This window comes from Scomber japonicus, chromosome 10 (assembly GCF_027409825.1).
Source record: "Scomber japonicus isolate fScoJap1 chromosome 10, fScoJap1.pri, whole genome shotgun sequence".
NCBI classification, from domain to species: Eukaryota; Metazoa; Chordata; class Actinopteri; order Scombriformes; family Scombridae; genus Scomber; species Scomber japonicus.
The window spans coordinates 32,896,765-32,910,412 of NC_070587.1; the positions used below are offsets into that span (position 1 = coordinate 32,896,765).

The 13,648-nt window shown below is 46.5% G+C and overlaps 1 non-coding gene across 1 annotated transcript; it reads right to left on the bottom strand.

Annotated features, from left to right (window-relative positions):
* Positions 1-4,967: 4,967 nt before the first annotated feature.
* On the bottom strand, positions 4,968-5,039 carry trnap-cgg (transfer RNA proline (anticodon CGG)). Its single transcript has one exon. It is a non-coding gene; the product is annotated as a tRNA-Pro (tRNA).
* Positions 5,040-13,648: the final 8,609 nt, after the last annotated feature.

The window sequence follows — 13,648 nt, forward strand, 5'->3', positions numbered from 1 at the left end:
TCCTTCCTTCCTCCCTTCCTTATTCCCTCCTCCTTCCTCCTTCCTTCCTTCCTTCCTTCCTTCCTCCCTCCTTTCCTTCCTCCTTCCATTCCTTCTCCCTTTTCTCCCTTCCTTCCTTCCTTACTTCCTTCCCTCCTTCCTTCCTCCGTCCTTTCCTTCCTCCCTTCCTTCCTTCCTTCCTTCCCTCCTTCCTCCCTCCTCCCTTCCTTCCTAGACTTGAGGACAACAGGAGGGTTAATAATAAAAGGTAACAGGTGTTTTATTATGTGAAAATGACAGGAAGTGCGTTACTCTCTACGGCTAACTTGAGTGGCTCCGAATTCTCAGGAACAAAACTTTAAACAGGTGTTATTTGGACAAATTAGCGCCACATTGTGGATCTAAAGGGCTACTTTACTTTCTTCCTAAAAAGGTTAGAAATGTGGATAAAGTGGTTTATTTACAGAGTTAGAGCAAAAATGAAATCAGCTTCAGCCTGATGATTTCAGCTCGGGTAGGAACCAAATGCATTGTGGGTAATGGTGTAGTTTACTACAGTGTAAACGGTCTGCTTACTATCTGGTCATTTAGTGTGTAGTATAGAAGTATGTAATATAGAAGTATGTAGTATGCATTTTTCGAACACAGCCAGTGGTTGTGTGTAACGGCATTGTGTTCTTACCAACATGTGAGTCCTGCTACAGGGATTTAATGAACTGAAGGAGAAGCTGGTGACGGAGGCCGAGGCTGCAGGAAATGACCTGAGTGGGCTTCAAGGCAAAGAGCACTATTACAGTATAATGCTTAATTAACGTTTTCACAAAGCAATGGATCACCTGATAACTTCAGTAGTCCTAACATCGACATTAACACAATATCATGGATGGAAGCTTCAGTCCAGCTGCTTTATGCTTTTATTTTGAAGCTTTTTTGGTTGATCCTGACAAATTCATCTGTCCATTTAACATTTTTATCTCGGTGCGTGACAGATCACATGTCAAGTTTTTTTACTTTCCGGCCTTCCTCACACAATCTATGTTCAAGGCTTCGCACCCTGAGTGTGATGTGTGAACTTCCTGCTTCTTTTTAATATTATTTTTGAGGCATTTTAGCCTTTAATGGACAGTTGGTGGCAGAGAGAAATGGTTGCATGCATCAAAGGTCCCTGGCTGGATTTGAACTAGGGAGATTGCAGGTATATAACATGCACTGCAGCCTGCACTCCAGGAGCCTCCTGCTTCTAATCAGGTCTGTCCAGTCTGTCTCATTCCCACTGGGTGACGTGTTACTTCAGAAATCAGTGAAACACTCGCAGGGATTCATCGTTTTTAAGTTACAGGAAAACCTTCAACTCAGTGATGCTGTGCTTGAACTCCAAACCTCCAGCATCATTTCATTCTTCCTCCTTATCTGATTATTCCAGTTGTTTGCACAGCTGTTCTAAACCAAAGCGCAGCCTCGACCCGGACCTCGGAGGTGACGTTTGGCCTCATGGGGTCTCGGCTTTGGTCCTCATGAGGACTACTGGTCCCGACAAGGTCAGTGTTTATGCAGAGATACAATATTACACACACAGAGCGTTAATATGAGATGAGGGAATTTTCTACTCAAAATGTGCCTTCAAGAGGGATGCAACCTTCTTGTTATCACACACACACACACACACACACACACACGTGCACACACAACACGCATGTACATATACTCACACACACATATAAAAAGGGGGATTATTATTATCACACACTCACACACACATGCAGAAAGCTTAAAGCCTTTTTTTTTTAAACTTACACAGTCAAGTACACATATCATATAAATACACACACACACACACACACACACACACACACACACACACACTAAGACTTATAAGTGACTTCCTCTCTCTCTCTCAAACACGCACACACACACACACACATATCCCCTGTGTAGTCTAATCTCAGGGAAAAGGGAGCAGGCTGAGATGCTAAAGCAGCAGACGAGGATTTACAGCATCGTCTTTCTCCTCTTCCTCACTTCTCCTGCCTCCTCCACAACACACACACACACACACACACACACACACACACACACACACACACACACACACACACACACACACACACACACACACACACACACACATCTGCACACAAAGCTTGTTCAGCAGAGAATAAAACATATTCTCTCTCTCTGTGTACATGAACCCACATGAAATATGAAATATTGTCCCTCTGCAGCAGAAAACTCCAAAATCTCAAAGTTTTCTGGAACTGATCAATCAGATCAACACACATCAGTATTCCTGCTAGCGCTTTCAGGTTTCTAGACTTTAGGATGCAGGAGATTCAGCGGGTTATTAGTAGCAGATGATAGGAGAGGAAGGAGGTGTGTTAGTGGGAGGTGCTTAGGTAATAATAGGACGAGTCTGAAGTGTGCTAAAGCTGATTTAACGCAGTAAAATGTCATCATGTGGATTATAACTGCTGGGAAGCTGCTGAGGAAAGTGTGTGTAGTTGTTCCTGGAGGACACACACACACACACACACACACACACACAGCTGCCACAACTTCAATATCTATTAGTTATTTTATTGAGAAATGTTTCTGAAAATATACTTTTTACAGTGTATTTGCCTGTTGTCTCTTAATTCTAGTAAAGCAGATTTTTCTCCGCTGGGTTTTATAATAAACTTTGTCAGTGTTGTGTGCTTTGATCCTTTGGTCCATCTGTACATTTGTCCAGGTTGACACAGAAGAGAAAGAGGAATAGAGAGAGAAAAGAGAAATACCAGCTGATTCTCTGTATTCTGCTCAGATAATAGTTGGACTGAGCTGATTTAAAGAGACACAAATAAGACAAAACTAGTAATAAACAGGATTTTATAACAACTTTAGATGTTAGAAATCCGACTTCAGGGGGTGTTCCAGTTGAAACTTCCTACTGGGAACTCTGAAAGTCTGAGTACAACTGGAATAGACCAAGATAATATATGTATAATATAATATATATATAGATAATAACTGTACAGATGTTAGCAACAGACGTACCAATGGCCGCTTGGTCGGACTCAGATCGCCTCGCGTATTAATACGTCCCCGGTTACATACAGATGTACAAAGTTGTGTTGAACTTCTATGTTTTCTATACTTTGTGCGGATTCACATCCAAGTGCTGAAAATACATCTATCCAACCTATACCAGTAGTTTGTCAAAGTGGTGTTGCCCTAAGTACATGTCCAAGATGGCCGACGATGCTACTGCGCATGTGTGACTCACATCGGGTAGCGACAGGGTTAATTTAGCAGTCTGTAATGATTTGGTACCGCTAACAAGCAACAATACTTGACAAAATTTGATACGGAGCACTCATTAGAAGTCTCTTTGCTTGTTGAAACCATAGATTGTATAGAAGAAATGAACGTAACATCCGTGACGTCACCCATTGGTTTGTGGACTGCTGCTTGGAAGCCAATAGTTTCCGATCTAGGCAGCGCCATCTTGAAAATTTCAGGTGCATGCTGGGAAAAATAAAAACATGGATTCTACTGATATGGGCATGAGGCGGGGTCATGATCGGAGCAGGGAGGTTGCTATGGTTACGAGGGCTGGATCTCGAGGACATTGGTCAATCAACCTGTCAATCAGGACGTAGCCACGCCCTAATGCATACCCTGCTTTATCGTCACATATAAAATCAGGGAGGCCAAAATGTCCCAAATGAACATCATACTGCATTGAAGAAGGCTTTAAACTAGCGATTGAGACCATAAACACATTTTGAAAACGTTTACTGAGGTTAGAAATCAAGTGAGAAGTTGGTGAATTCTCCATTGACTTGTATAGAGACGGTCGCCCCCTGGTGGCCTTTTGATAGAATGCAGTTCTAAATTACTTCCGCGTTGGCCTCATTTCAGAGGAACGGAACGCCCCGCCTGGTTGAAAGGTGTAAATTTGTTCTCCTGTGCAGCTGCAGCTAGGTTAGCATGTCTTTGTGCTAAGCTAGGCTAAACGTCCTGGTTCTAGCTACATTTAAAGCTCAGTCGATGTTATTGTTGCTGTTGAATCTTCATTTCTCCATTAGCTGTATTTCTATCTGTTTCCTCTCCTCTGCTTTCTGCCACAATGACTCAAGATTAGATGAAACTTTAATGATCCCTGTGGGGGGAAATTGGGTCCCTGTGTCTTTCTCTGAACTTATATAATACAAAGAGCTTTTACTGAAATAACAAGGAGCCACCTCATTCTCCCAGAGTCAGTGAAAAGGAAAGTTTTAGTTATTTTATCTTGATTTAACTCTCCTTTTTAGTCGAATAACAAACCCTCTTTACTTCTTCAAACTCCTCTGAAGAGTTTTCGACACACAACGGAGAATCTGCTAATTAGCTTTGTAGTCTCTGTGCTCGTTACAGTCACTAAAAATAAAGTGGAGGTTTATATCCGCGCAAAAAAATGAGGTTAAATGACATTAAACAATTTGCAAACATGACGACTACAAATACTTCCACAAGAGCAAATCTGTTAAACACAAATTCTCACTGTCAACTCTGCAAATGTGACTTTTTTTCTCTTCTTCAAATCATCTGGTTATAAATTAGGGCTCAACTCTTTATAAACTCTCAAACTTTAATATGAAACTGAACCAGTGAAGCCAGCAGCTGTCACAATACCTTAAAAACACTGGTTTCACTGGATTCACTGACCAATCTACTGTTATACTTTTTATACTGTGCAAATCAGCCTGAACTAAATCTCCTGATTGTGAATTAACTGCTGAGTTGGAGTATTTTTGGTTTTGTTTGGGCCTAAATGCTCATATAAACCTGTTTATCTTGTTCTAATCATTCATACTGACCATTAGAAAATCCCTTCATTATAATTAACATTATTCAGAGTTTCCTGTCTGTGAGAAACATCAGTCTGGTTATGTTTCAGCTTCCTGTTTTGTAATATTCACTCTTCCTTTCAATCATGATATTTTGTAATTGTCTTGTAATCAAAGTAAGGGCTCGTCCGGGAATTGAACCCGGGACCTCTCGCACCCGAAGCGAGAATCATACCCCTAGACCAACGAGCCACTTGTGGAGGATAATACTTCATAATGTTTACAATGGAAGTGATGGAGGACTAAATCCACAGTCCTTCTGTGGAAACATGGATTTAAAAGTTGATGTGAAGCTAATATGAAGCTTCAGAGTCCAAATGAGTCAAATCTTCATCTTCTATGTTTCAACGTTACAGTGTTTTTACTAGCAAAGTCTTTTTGTTACTATACTTCCACCACAGAGAAACACATATATATATATATATATATATATATATATATACTATATATACTACATCACAGAGAAACAGGAAACACTAAGAGGAGATATGATGATAAAAACACTGGAAATACTAATAATACTACTAATACTACATAGAGTACTACTACTACTACTACTACAAAAAGTACTATTTTACTACTTCTACCACAAAATTACTACTTCTTCTTCTACTACTGTAACAACTACTATCAGTGTTGGGAAAGTTCACTTTCTACATGAACTAGTTCAAAGTTCATAATTCAAAATTTTGAACTAGTTCATAGTTCTTTTTTCTTCAATATATTGCTGCAAGCTTTTATTTTATTAATTATTGTCACAGCTCATATAAAACCATAGACAGCAATTATTTGATTTTTTTAAGATGCTGTATTAATGGTGGAGGCAGAGTCTGGAGGTAGTACTGCTCATATATACATGGGTTAGGGTTAGTATATATGTCTTTGCTGCTGTTGCCTTCATTTGTTTTTGCGTCCATGCTTCCCGTGTTGATGATGCATGCGGCGGTGTGACTCTGTGGTGGCTGCTGTTGCCAGATTGGGTGTTTTTTCCGCTACATATTAAGGCTGTTTACGGTGTGTTTTAGTCAGGTTTTATATAGAACTCTGGAGAGTGAGAGAGCGACATTCACAAACGCCAGATTGAACACGTTCACAATAACGTTCATCAGGCAGAAATACAGAACGAGTTCATGAACGAACACTGACTACTATACCACTACTACTCCTACATGTCCTCCTCCACTCAGTAAATGTGTCAGATATCACTGATATAATAACTCAGACTGATGAAGCTCAATAGAAGCTGATCATCTACTTTTAAATGACTGAGTGGGATCACTGTGGATTTAGTCTCCATCACTTTACATTAAAGCTCATTAGAAGGTTTTAATATCAGTATGAAGAACAGGAGGAATGATTACAGAGAGGAAAACCTGACTGATGCTTTAAGCTAGTTCAGTGTGTGGATTGTCTGCTGTTACTTTGAGCGTTGCTGCTTAATAAGTCTGCATCATTTATCTCTCCTGACTAATCTTAAATGCCAGGAGAGAGCGATGGCTGGCAGCCTGAAAATCAAACAGTCCAGCGGAGTAGAAGAGACGAGACAAGAGGAGCAGAGACGAGAGGAGAGGAGCAGAGACGAGAGGAGCAGAGACGAGAGTAGCGGAGACGAGAGGAGCGGAGATGAGAGGAGAGGAGCGGAGACGAAAGGAGCGGAGACGAGAGGAGAGGAGCGGAGACGAGAGGAGCGGAGACGAGAGGAGCGGAGACGAGACGAGAGGAGCGGAGACGAGAGGAGCGGAGACGAGAGGAGAGGAGCGGAGACGAGAGGAGCGGAGAGGAGAGGAGCAGAGACGAGAGGAGCAGAGACGAGAGGAGCAGAGACGAGAGGAGCAGAGACGAGAGGAGCAGAGACGAGAGCAGCAGGGACGAGAGGAGCAGGGACGAGAGGAGCAGAGAGGAGAGGAGACGAGACGAGAGGAGCGGAGACGAGAGGAGAGGAGCGGAGACGAGAGGAGCGGAGACGAGAGGAGAGGAGCGGAGACGAGAGGAGAGGAGCGGAGACGAGAGGAGCGGAGACGAGAGGAGAGGAGCGGAGATGAGAGGAGCGGAGACGAGAGGAGAGGAGCGGAGACGAGAGGAGCGGAGACGAGAGGAGAGGAGCGGAGAGAAGAGAAGAGGAGCAGAGACGAGAGCAGCAGAGACGAGAGGAGCAGAGACGAGAGGAGCAGAGAGGAGAGGAGCAGGGATGAGAGGAGAGGAGCAGAGAGGAGAGGAGCAGAGAGGAGAGGAGCGGAGAGGAGAGGAGCGGAGACGAGACGAGAGAAGAGGAGCGGAGACGAGAGGAGCAGAGAGGAGAGGAGCAGAGACGAGAGGAGAGGAGCAGAGACGAGAGGAGCGGAGACGAGAGGAGAGGAGCGGAGACGAGAGGAGAGGAGCGGAGACAAGAGAAGAGGAGCGGAGACGAGAGGAGCAGAGATGAGAGGAGCAGAGAGGAGAGGAGAAGAGACGATAGGAGCAGAGAAGAGAGGAGCAGAGAAGAGAGGAGCAGAGATGAGAGAAGAGGAGCAGAGACGAGAGGAGAGGAGCAGAGAGGAGAGGAGCAGAGAGGAGAGGAGCAGAGACGAGAGGAGCAGGGACGAGAGGAGTAGAGACGAGAGGAGCAGGGACGAGAGGAGCAGGGACGAGAGGAGCAGAGAGGAGAAGAGACGAGACGAGAGGAGCGGAGACAAGAGGAGCGGAGACGAGAGGAGCGGAGACGAGAGGAGCGGAGATGAGAGGAGAGGAGCAGAGAGGAGAGGAGCAGAGAGGAGAGGAGCAGAGAGGAGAGGAGCAGAGAGGAGAGGAGAGGAGCAGAGACGAGAGGAGAGGAGCAGAGAGGAGAGGAGCGGAGACGAGAGGAGAGGAGCGGAGAGGAGAGGAGCAGGGACGTGAGGAGTAGAGACGAGAGGAGTAGAGACGAGAGCAGCAGGGACGAGAGGAGCAGGGACGAGAGGAGCAGAGAGGAGAAGAGACGAGACGAGAGGAGCGGAGACGAGAGGAGCGGAGACGAGAGGAGCGGAGACGAGAAGAGAGGAGCAGAGAGGAGAGGAGCAGAGAGGAGAGGAGCAGAGACGAGAGGAGAGGAGCAGAGACGAGAGGAGAGGAGCAGAGAGGAGAGGAGCTGAGACGAGAGGAGAGGAGCGGAGAGGAGAGGAGAGGAGCGGAGAGGAGAGGAGAGGAGCAGAGAGGAGAGGAGCAGAGACGAGAGGAGCGGAGACGAGAGGAGAGGAGCGGAGACAAGAGAAGAGGAGCAGAGAGGAGAGGAGAGGAGCAGAGAGGAGAGGAGCAGAGAGGAGAGGAGCAGAGAGGAGAGGAGCAGGGATGAGAGGAGAGGAGCAGAGAGGAGAGGAGCAGAGAGGAGAGGAGCGGAGACGAGACGAGAGAAGAGGAGCGGAGACGAGAGGAGCAGAGAGGAGAGGAGCAGAGACGAGAGGAGAGGAGCAGAGACGAGAGGAGCAGAGACGAGAGGAGCGGAGACGAGAGGAGATGAGCGGAGACAAGAGAAGAGGAGCAGAGACGAGAGGAGCAGAGATGATAGGAGCAGAGAGGAGAGGAGAAGAGACGAGAGGAGCAGAGAAGAGAGGAGCAGAGAAGAGAGGAGCAGAGATGAGAGAAGAGGAGCAGAGACGAGAGGAGAGGAGCAGAGAGGAGAGGAGCAGAGAGGAGAGGAGCAGAGACGAGAGGAGCAGGGACGAGAGGAGTAGAGACGAGAGCAGCAGGGACGAGAGGAGCAGGGACGAGAGGAGCAGAGAGGAGAAGAGACGAGACGAGACGAGCGGAGACAAGAGGAGCAGAGACGAGAGGAGCGGAGACGAGAGGAGAGGAGCAGAGACGAGAGGAGCAGAGACGAGAGGAGAGGAGCGGAGACGAGAGGAGAGGAGCGGAGACGAGAGGAGCGGAGACGAGAGGAGAGGAGCGGAGAGGAGAGGAGAGGAGCAGAGAGGAGAGGAGCAGAGACGAGAGGAGAGGAGCAGAGACGAGAGGAGCAGAGACGAGAGGAGAGGAGCAGAGAGGAGAGGAGCAGAGAGGAGAGGAGCAGAGACGAGAGGAGAGGAGCAGAGAGGAGAGGAGCGGAGACGAGAGGAGAGGAGCGGAGAGGAGAGGAGAGGAGCAGAGAGGAGAGGAGCAGAGACGAGAGGAGAGGAGCAGAGACGAGAGGAGCGGAGACGAGAGGAGAGCAGCGGAGACAAGAGAAGAGGAGCAGAGAGGAGAGGAGCAGAGAGGAGAGGAGCAGAGACGAGAGGAGCGGAGACGAGAGGAGAGGAGCGGAGACAAGAGAAGAGGAGCAGAGAGGAGAGGAGCAGAGAGGAGAGGAGAGGAGCAGAGAGGAGAGGAGCAGGGATGAGAGGAGAGGAGCAGAGAGGCGAGGAGCAGAGAGGAGAGGAGCAGAGAGGAGAGGAGCGGAGACGAGACGAGAGAAGAGGAGCAGAGACGAGAGGAGCAGAGAGGAGAGGAGCAGAGATGAGAGGAGAGGAGCAGAGACGAGAGGAGCAGAGACGAGAGGAGCGGAGACGAGAGGAGAGGAGCGGAGACGAGACAAGAGAAGAGGAGCAGAGACGAGAGGAGCAGAGATGATAGGAGCAGAGAGGAGAGGAGAAGAGACGAGAGGAGCAGAGAAGAGAGGAGCAGAGAAGAGAGGAGCAGAGATGAGAGAAGAGGAGCAGAGACGAGAGGAGAGGAGCAGAGAGGAGAGGAGCAGAGAGGAGAGGAGCAGAGACGAGAGGAGCAGGGACGAGAGGAGTAGAGACGAGAGCAGCAGGGACGAGAGGAGCAGGGACGAGAGGAGCAGAGAGGAGAAGAGACGAGACGAGACGAGCGGAGACAAGAGGAGCGGAGACGAGAGGAGAGGAGCAGAGACGAGAGGAGCAGAGACGAGAGGAGAGGAGCGGAGAGGAGAGGAGAGGAGCGGAGAGGAGAGGAGCGGAGACGAGAGGAGCGGAGACGAGAGGAGCGGAGAGGAGAGGAGCGGAGACGAGAGGAGCGGAGACGAGAGGAGAGGAGAAGAGACGAGAGGAGCAGGGACTAGAGGAGCAGAGAGGAGAGGAACAGAGACGAGAGGAGCAGAGAGGAGAGGAGCAGAGAGGAGAGGAGCAGATAATTACTGAGAAGCAGAAACATGTCAGACTGATAACAAAGACAGTCTAAACTACCTGCTGCTTTGATGTGAATGTGATTATTATATTTGTCTACGCGGCCCTTGTGACAGACTGGTGACCTGCGCTGTCACCCCCAATGCATTCTGGGAAAAAACGCTGGCTTCTTGTGACCCTGAAGAGGATGAGTGGAAACACAGAATACAAAGTCTGGATGAGCCGAAGTGAACTGAGCTGAATGTAATGATCACAGGAGCTGTCACACACACACACACACACACACACACACACACACACACACACACACACACACACACACACACACACACACACGTTCTGCAGAATCACCTGGTAGCGTCTCACCTAAAGATACACACTCACTCAGGTATGCATGATCGGATACAGAGACTCTTACTCACTGGAAAATACCTGAGTCAGAGAAACTAGCTGTTTTCTTCTTCTTCTGCTTCTTCTGCTTCTTCTGCTTCTTCTGCTTCTTCTTCTGCTTCTGCTTCTTCTTCTTTTTCTTTTCACTTATCTCTATGAGGAGTTGTCAGTGTCTTTATTTTCCAATTAGACCAGTCATCCAGGTGAGATAAATGAAATCAAATGAAAGAGTAAGAGCTCAAACACATTTTAAGCTCGAGCCTCATACGATGTGTCACATGACTTTATTTTCACATACGTTCAAATATCAACTCAAATCAAGTCACATTTATTTGTAAAGCAGCAGCTGACCAAAGTGCTGAATGATCAATAAAATAAAAGCAACACAGCAACAAATACAAAGAGGAAAAACTAAGAAAAGAAAAGAAAAGACATCATACTGAGTTTAAAGTCAATGAAATGAAAAATGTGTTTTGATGATACACTTGGTAGTAAAAGATCAAATATTGTTTCATTGTTATTGTGAATAATGAAAATAAAAAATGTGACTCACAAAAAAAAAGTTATGTATATATAGTTATGTGTCTCCTGGTGCAAGCTGCTTGTTTAAGGGTTAAATGAGTGTTTGTGCTGCATGTAAAGAAGAAGCCTGAAACACTCAAATACATCTCTAATCAATACAAAGATACTCTCTGAGGCTCCAGACTATTAGCACAATATTTCACTATGTTTAATGTTACTTAATTAGGAAATCTGCCCCGTTAGCACAATTTAACATCTTTACGTGTGAGTGTAAAAGTCACAGGTTGCCGTCGAGCAGAGAGAATATTAAATAAATAAATAAATAAATGTTAACACAGCATTAATAAACATTCAGTTAGTCTGCTCAGCTTTAAGAGGCCAGTCAGTCACTCAGCTGACCTCTGATCTGCGTTTCCACACAGCTGTCAATTAGTGCTAACGTCACCATGGCAACGGACACACACACACACACACACACACACACACACACACACACACACACACACACACACACACACACACACACACACTGTCCCTGAAGCTAATGTCAGTAAAGTGTTAAAATCCACTGGAGAGGAGCGGAGACGAGAGGAGCGGAGACGAGAGGAGAGGAGCGGAGATGAGAGGAGCGGAGACGAGAGGAGAGGAGCGGAGACGAGAGGAGCGGAGACGAGAGGAGAGGAGCGGAGAGAAGAGAAGAGGAGCAGAGACGAGAGGAGCAGAGACGAGAGGAGCAGAGACGAGAGGAGCAGAGAGGAGAGGAGCAGGGATGAGAGGAGAGGAGCAGAGAGGAGAGGAGCAGAGAGGAGAGGAGCGGAGAGGAGAGGAGCGGAGACGAGACGAGAGAAGAGGAGCGGAGACGAGAGGAGCAGAGAGGAGAGGAGCAGAGACGAGAGGAGAGGAGCAGAGACGAGAGGAGCGGAGACGAGAGGAGAGGAGCGGAGACGAGAGGAGAGGAGCGGAGACAAGAGAAGAGGAGCGGAGACGAGAGGAGCAGAGATGAGAGGAGCAGAGAGGAGAGGAGAAGAGACGATAGGAGCAGAGAAGAGAGGAGCAGAGAAGAGAGGAGCAGAGATGAGAGAAGAGGAGCAGAGACGAGAGGAGAGGAGCAGAGAGGAGAGGAGCAGAGAGGAGAGGAGCAGAGACGAGAGGAGCAGGGACGAGAGGAGTAGAGACGAGAGGAGCAGGGACGAGAGGAGCAGGGACGAGAGGAGCAGAGAGGAGAAGAGACGAGACGAGAGGAGCGGAGACAAGAGGAGCGGAGACGAGAGGAGCGGAGATGAGAGGAGAGGAGCAGAGAGGAGAGGAGCAGAGAGGAGAGGAGCAGAGAGGAGAGGAGCACACACACACACACACACACACACACACACACACACACACACACACACGTTCTGCAGAATCACCTGGTAGCGTCTCACCTAAAGATACACACTCACTCAGGTATGCATGATCGGATACAGAGACTCTTACTCACTGGAAAATACCTGAGTCAGAGAAACTAGCTGTTTTCTTCTTCTTCTGCTTCTTCTGCTTCTTCTGCTTCTTCTGCTTCTTCTTCTGCTTCTGCTTCTTCTTCTTTTTCTTTTCACTTATCTCTATGAGGAGTTGTCAGTGTCTTTATTTTCCAATTAGACCAGTCATCCAGGTGAGATAAATGAAATCAAATGAAAGAGTAAGAGCTCAAACACATTTTAAGCTCGAGCCTCATACGATGTGTCACATGACTTTATTTTCACATACGTTCAAATATCAACTCAAATCAAGTCACATTTATTTGTAAAGCAGCAGCTGACCAAAGTGCTGAATGATCAATAAAATAAAAGCAACACAGCAACAAATACAAAGAGGAAAAACTAAGAAAAGAAAAGAAAAGACATCATACTGAGTTTAAAGTCAATGAAATGAAAAATGTGTTTTGATGATACACTTGGTAGTAAAAGATCAAATATTGTTTCATTGTTATTGTGAATAATGAAAATAAAAAATGTGACTCACAAAAAAAAAGTTATGTATATATAGTTATGTGTCTCCTGGTGCACGCTGCTTGTTTAAGGGTTAAATGAGTGTTTGTGCTGCATGTAAAGAAGAAGCCTGAAACACTCAAATACATCTCTAATCAATACAAAGATACTCTCTGAGGCTCCAGACTATTAGCACAATATTTCACTATGTTTAATGTTACTTAATTAGGAAATCTGCCCCGTTAGCACAATTTAACATCTTTACGTGTGAGTGTAAAAGTCACAGGTTGCCGTCGAGCAGAGAGAATATTAAATAAATAAATAAATAAATGTTAACACAGCATTAATAAACATTCAGTTAGTCTGCTCAGCTTTAAGAGGCCAGTCAGTCACTCAGCTGACCTCTGATCTGCGTTTCCACACAGCTGTCAATTAGTGCTAACGTCACCATGGCAACGGACACACACACACACACACACACACACACACACACACACACACACACACACACACACACACACACACACACACTGTCCCTGAAGCTAATGTCAGTAAAGTGTTAAAATCCACTGGTTTGTAATCTGTAAGGAGCCAGGAACACACACACACACACACGCACACACACACACACACATACACACACACACACACACACACACACACATATACACACACACGCGCAGACACACACACACACGCACGCAGGCACACACACACACACCAGCTGTCTGTGATATAGGAGTTGAAGGTCAGTGTGTGTGTGTGTGTGTGTGTGTGTGTGTGTGTGTTTGTGTTTGTGTGTGAGCGGTGGACTGACAACTCACAGGAACTACAGCTCCCCCTACAGACACACACA